This window comes from Papaver somniferum, chromosome 8 (assembly GCF_003573695.1).
Source record: "Papaver somniferum cultivar HN1 chromosome 8, ASM357369v1, whole genome shotgun sequence".
In the NCBI taxonomy this organism is placed as follows: domain Eukaryota; kingdom Viridiplantae; phylum Streptophyta; class Magnoliopsida; order Ranunculales; family Papaveraceae; genus Papaver; species Papaver somniferum.
Window position 1 is genome coordinate 133,990,711 of NC_039365.1, and position 7,125 is coordinate 133,997,835.

At 40.2% G+C, this 7,125-nt stretch overlaps 1 pseudogene; it reads right to left on the minus strand.

Moving 5' to 3' along the window:
• Positions 1-3,200: 3,200 nt before the first annotated feature.
• Positions 3,201-3,300, minus strand: LOC113307243 (annotated as a pseudogene).
• Between the last annotated feature and the right edge of the window lie 3,825 nt (positions 3,301-7,125).

Here is a 7,125-nt window from a genome sequence, read left to right on the forward strand (position 1 = left end):
GGATCAATACAGCAGTGATATGCAAACTAAGATGCAAACTAATATGCAATATGCAAGATGCTAATGCAAGTTACACTAAGATGCAATGCAAAACAGTAAGATGCACAGCAAGTTATGCAAAAACAGCAAACTAAGATACAAGAAAAACTTCAACAAAACAGCAACCAAGTCCCCGGAACGGCGCCAAAAACTTGGTAGGTTCTAAAAGACCTACAAACTAATACCGCAAGTGCACGGTGTCGAGGTGTAGAACAATGCAAATACGGGTCGATCCACAGGGACAAGGTGTGTGTAGTTGAAGCTTAGAGTTTCACTAAAACTGAGTTGTAACAAAGAGTCTTGGTTGTGTTAAAACACACTTGAGATGATGGCAGTGACTGAACTGAAAAACAGTAGAATGTAAAGCAAGTAAACAGGAACATGCTAGGGCTTTTGAATCCACCTCTAACTCACACTGACTATTCATCACTGACAGTAACTTTGTTTTTCTATAACCACCAGCAAGAGGGATGTCAATCCTCTATATATCAAGGGTCATTTTGATATGAAATCTCCTATCACAACTAAGGTATCTTCCCTAAGTATTAACTGTCTGTTTAAAGCACAATTAATCAAAAGAACAATATATAAAATTAAGCATGAGTTGCAGTTCAGCAACACTAGATGATTCTAACTACAATGGATGCCTGACATCCAATGTGAAAGACTAGTGTTGAAGCCCTAAGATGGAGTTTCACTATGAGCATTTACACACATCATGGCTACTGACAAGAGCATGAATAACAAGCAATAAGCTAGGGCTTCATCTCAACCCTAGCAGAACAGGTTAGAACATAATTGATAGTGCAAAACAATTGAAAATAACACAAAACAGTTGAACTAAAAACAGGACAGTTGAGGAACTGGCTAGTCCAGTCCTCTTGGGTGAAGCTCTGGCTAGCCCAGGCATACCTCTAACACATACCCATCATCCCTATTTATACACAAATCCAAAATTAGGGTTAACACCCTCTTCCCCAAAACAGTGAAATTAGGGTTTTAAAATTACTCCTTACCAACTCTTGAAAACGAATGATAACTCTCACCCATGCTTCCAATTCTTTCCTGATGCTCCCCACGCTTCAATTGCTTCTCAATTTCGACCTAATTTCCCAATTTTACACGCTAGGGTTTCTGATAGAAAACGTGCAGAAATTGAGAAAATAGGTGGCTAAGGAGAAGGGAAAATGATGGGATTAGGTTCCTTTGATGGACGTGGTGGTTATGATGATGGTTGAGGTGGTGACAGAGAGTTGGTGGCGGAGCAGGTGGTGGAAATGGTGGTGGTATGGCGTCTGTAGAGGAAGAGAAAGGGAAAGAAGGAGATGGCTCGATGGAAAATGGATTGGGTTTGTTTGGTTTTGGGTTATAAACCTAGATGCTAGGGTGTTGAGTGGGTTTAGCAATTGTTGATGAATAGCGAGGATGAGACGTTGGATGCGAAGATGATGGATCGATCTAACGGCGAGATGGAAGGAAGCGGGAAGCGACCGTTGGATGCCCGATACAACGAAACTGACGGCTCAAGATGGAGTTAGGTGCTGTAGTGTTTGACAGGAGCTTCAGACTTCGATGATCGACGATGAAGCGACTGTAGGATGCTGAGATGATCCAATCCGACGGCTGAATATGAAGGCGGGTATGGATATTGGAAATGGGTTTGGGTGAGGGTTTTGGGCCTTGGGTATGCCAAGCCCATATCTTCTTTAAGAACAATTCTTCCTCTTCAAGCCCAGTTCTAGCCTTTTGGTCTTGCGCACAACATTCTTCGCGGCTTCCTTGCGTGATTCCTCTTGGCTTCCACCACTTTTCTGCTCTTTTTGCTCCGCTATTCATCCAAACTTTATTTATTACCTAACAATGCAAAATTAGTTAATAAAAATATTTATTCTTGAAAACAAAGAAAATACAGAATATGGGATAAAATGTAGAATTAATGCACAAAAGATGAGTTAAATGCCAACAAAAAGATATAGAAATATGCACTTTTTAGGACTCATCATGAATCCCCTGTCAGCGAGTTACTGTATTCCTTCGTTTGCATATATGTTGAGGAACTGAAAACGGCTGCTTTAAATTCCTAGTAAAGGGCAAGGACTGGCCATACAAGATAAGGGTTCGGATTTCATCACCGTTCTCTTCTTGCCCGCCTTAGGAAAACGAAACCAAACGCGAACCTAAGCTTTAAAATTTGGAATAGAACGAGACCTATAGGGTAACGAGCTTAGTAGGAAAGTCGTTCGAAAAATATTGGTTACTCTTTTAGCATACTTCGAAGTTCATGATAGTCTATGTGAGTTGAATGCGTGAATGCGCCGCCTTGTGATAGCGGTGAGGCCTAGGGTATCAAAGCTCCACTGAGCTTCCCTCGCCTCAATTCAACTTACTTTGACTCGGATTGACTCCAGAGGGGTTTGCTTAAATTGTAACGAATTCCCTTTCGAAGGATTAGAAGCTGGTCTAGAAACAATCTGAGTGGAGCCATCATGCTTTTTGTTTGCTAGAATTCAGTAGGTTTGCTGTGGTGGAGTCAGCCTTGTTTGTGTTTGCATAGAACTTCCCTTCCCTTTTAGGGATTTTCTTTTTAATTTTGTTTTTCTAGTGTATGCCCGAGGTAGAACGGGCTTGGAAAAGAAACACTCTAGGTCGTCTGATTAGTGATAAACCTAGTAGTTCTTCTTGTGAAGGCGGGGAGCTCGAAGACTCTTCTTTAGAGATCCCCATTTTTGGAAACTTCAGTTTTGAGAATTTACGTATTTGTGAAGAAAGTTCTCCTAGTCCTTTGGTAGTGCCAGAAATGGCAACTTTAAAAGCTTTATTGAACCCAACCAGGACCTCTCGTCCGTCTTGTATTAAGTTAGCTAAAACCGAGGCAAATTATGAACTCAAACCTGGGACTTTACAGATTCTCCCAACCTTTTTAGGAAAAGAGAATGAGAACCCCTATTTTCATGTTAGGGAATTTGAGGAAGTATGTAGTACTCTGAAAATTAAAAACCTTAGTGATGATGCACTGAAACTTAGGTTATTCCCCTTTTCCTTAAAAGATAAAGCCAAATCTTGGCTGTATAGTTCGGATTTTGAGTCAATTGAAACCTATGAACAACTTACATCTGCCTTTATACATAAGTTTTTCCCAAGGCACAAAATATCGTCTATTAGGACACAAATTTGTACTTTTGATCAACAAGAGGGAGAATCTTTATATAGGTATTTGGAAAGGTTCAATGACTTAATTTCTCAATGTCCTCATCATGGTTTAGATAAGGTTAGGTTGGTTCAGATCCTCTACGAGGGTTTAGACTATTCAACAACGACCATGGTTGAGTCCTTATGCACAGGTGGGTTTGAGAATAAAACTGTTGATGAGGCGATGACATTTTTGAATGAAATCGCCAATAAGAACCAACAATGGGAAAATAATAGGGAACTCCAGAAAACAATTCTTCTAAGTAGAGGAAATGTCAATAGGGTATAAGGATCCTATGAGTCAGATGCTAAAATAGCATCCATAGCCAAAAGGTTAGAAGCGTTGGAATTAGGTCATTCTAGTGGTACTAATGGTAGAATAGAGCTTTTTTGGGAAGACCATACTGTTGAAGAGCAAGCCAATGCTCTTTATAACAACACTAGATTCGATAATCGTCAGAAGTTTGACCCTTATTCAGAAACCTATAACCCTGGCTGGAGAAACCATCCCAACCTTTCTTGGTCTAAGGGCCAGAATCAAGGTCAGTCTAGTAACTCTCAAGCTCCCCCAGGTTTTGGCTATCCTAAGAATCCTTCAGCCCCGGCACAGTTTCAGAACCCTTCGGATAAGAAGATTATGAGTTTAGAAGAGTCTCTTGCTTTGTTAACTCGTAACACTATGCAGTTTCAGCAATCTGTTGCTCAAGGTATAAAAGAAAATAAGAGAATAGGTCAGGCTAACTCTCAGGCTATTTCCGAGCTGAAAACCCAGGTTAGTCATATAAATGAGTCTTTAAGAGAAAGAGGTAAGTTTCCTAGTCAAACTCAACCAAACCCTAGAGGAATTAATGAAATAGGTGAAAGACCATCCGATCATGTAAATGCTATTAAAACCCTTAGGATCGGTAGAGAGATAGACAACAAGGTTTCCATGCCTAATAGTGAACATGTTGTAGTTCACCCTTCTGAGCCAGAGAATGAGAAAACTGATAGAGTCTCCAAAGAGACCAATGAGAGTCCTGATGAGCCCGGCTTTGTTCCCAGAGCCCCGTTCCCCCAGCTGCTAGTTCCGACTAAGAGGGAGTCCAACTTTAATGATATATTGGAGGTTTTTAAGCAGGTTAATATCAACCTTCCATTATTAGATGCAATTAGGCATATTCCCTCTTATGCCAAGTTCCTTAAGGACTTGTGTACGCGAAAGCGTAAGCTCAGTGTCCAGAAGAAAGCCTTCATAGCTAGTCATGTGAGTTCTATTATTCAGAATACCACTACTCCTAAGTATAAATACCCAGGGTCCCCTACCATTGCTTGTACAATAGGTAAGTACCATGTTGAGAAAGCGCTGCTTGACTTAGGAGCCAGTGTGAACTTACTGCCATACCATGGGTACCTTAAGCTAGGACTTGGTGAGATGAAACCTACACAGATGACACTTCAGTTAGCTGATAGGTCCGTTAAAATTCCTCGTGGTGTGATCGAGGATGTTCTCATAGAGGTCGACAAGTTTATATATTCGGTGGATTTTGTTATCCTAGATACCCAACCTATCCCTGACCCAGAGAACCAAATACCAGTGATTTTAGGCCGCCCGTTTTTAGCTACATCCAATGCGATCATTAACTGTCATAATGGTATTATGAATTTGTCTTTTGGTAATATGACTATTTAGTTGAACATTTTTAATATTAGTAAGCTACCCTATGAACTAGATGACTCGAATATAGAAGAGGTGAACATGATAGGAACATTAGTCAAGGAGTCATTACCAAACACTTTGTTAGAAGATCCATTAGAGAAATGCCTAGCTCACTTTGGGATTGATTTTGATGATTATAAGGTGATTAATGAGGTGAATGCTTTGTTAGATTCAACCCCTTTGTTAGATACTAGTAATGGATGGAAACCTAAGTTTGAACCACTACCAGTTTCTAAGTCTACCCTAGTTCCTTCTTTAGAAGAGCCTCCTAAGTTGGATCTAAAACCATTGCCAGATACCCTGAAGTATGTGTTTTTAGACCCGTCTGAGACTTTACCTGTGATTGTTTCTTCCGACTTGGATAGAGATCAGGAAAGTAGGCTAGTAACCGTCCTTCAAAACAACAAGGAAGCTTTAGGGTGGACCATAGCAGACATTAAGGGTATAAGTCCTACTGTTTGTATGCATCAGATCTATTTAGAGGAAGACACCAAACCTTCTAGGGATATGCAACGTCGACTAAACCCCAATATGAAAGAAGTAGTTCGAACTGAGGTTCTTAAGTTATTAGATGCAGGAATTATCTACCCTATTTCAGACAGTAAGTGGGTCATCCCCGTTCAGGTTGTTCCCAAGAAATCTGGTATTACTGTAGTCCAGAATGATAACAATGAGTTAATCCCGACCCGAGTGACCACGGGTTGGCGTGTTTGTATTGACTATAGGAAATTGAACAAGGTCACTAGGAAGAACCACTTTTCCCTTCCCTTCATCGACCATATGCTAGAGAGATTAGCTGGACATAGTCACTACTGCCTTTTAGATGGCTACTCTGGATATAATCAGATCGTTATTTCCCCAGAAGACCAGGAGAAAACCACTTTTACCTGTCCCTTTGGTACCTTTGCGTATAGACGCATGCCTTTCGGGCTATGTAATGTCCCTGCGACTTTTCAGCGTTGCATGATGAGCATATTTTCTGACATGGTAGAACGGTTCTTAGAGGTCTTTATGGATGATTTTTCAGTGTTTGGTTTGTCTTTCGATGAGTGCTTGCATCATTTGTCATTAGTTTTGACTAGGTGTAAGGAAAAGAATTTAGTGCTTAATTGGGAGAAATGTCACTTTATGGTTCGTTCAGAAATTGTTCTAGGGCATATTGTATCTTCAAAGGGTATAGAGGTAGATAGAGCCAAAGTTGACCTTATTAAACTTTACCGGTCCCAAAAACCGTAAGAGATATTAGGTCATTCTTAGGCATGCTGGTTTTTATCGTCGTTTCATTAAGGATTTTAGCTTGATGTCTAGACCTCTTTGCAATTTGCTTGCAAAAGATGTTAAGTTTGTCTTTGATGATGCTTGTTTAGAAGCTTTTGCGCTTAAGTCATTACTCACTCGCCCCCATATCCAGGCCACCCACTGGAACCTACCCTTTGAGATCATGTGTGATGCTTCATATTATGCTATTGGTGTTGTGCGGTCAGCGAGAAAATAAGTTACTTCATGTGATTTACTATGCTAGCAAAACTCTGAATGATGCCCAGTTTGCACTCTACCACTAGAGAAGGAACTTAGCCATTGTGTTTGCCTTAGACAAGTTTAGACCCTATCTCTTAGGTTCTAAGATCTATATACTGATCATGCTGCTTTAAAAATATTTGTCTAAGAAGGATACTAAACCTAGATTGATTAGTGGATTCTGTTGTTGCAAGAGTTTTCTCCAGACATTAGAGATAAAAAGGGTGCCGAAAATGTTGTAGCAGATCACTTGTCTAGGCTAGTTGTTAGTTCCCCAGGTGATTCCCTTCCTCTAAGGGAAGCTAGATTTCCTGATGAACAATTGTTCTTTGTTACCCAATGATAGATAAGGAATTAAACCAAAACTATGGTTATATTTCACCTGCAAGTGCACAGGATCTAAAGTAGAAAGTGAATAAGCAGGGGTTTGTCCACAGGGACTTGGAGGGAGCTATTGTTGTTTTCCTAGAGATTTTTGTGTTGTGTTAAAACACAACTGAGCTGTTTTGGTGTAAGATTAGTGACAAAGTAAAGTAAATGTGATAGTGAAGCAAAGGTAACTGGAAACAAAACCAATAAACCAAGGCTGTTAGCCAAGGGCAGGGAGGAGAAAGAACAAAACAGTTAAAAAAAGGAAAGAAAAGCCAAGCCAAGGCAATGCTTTAGCATTCATCTAGAGT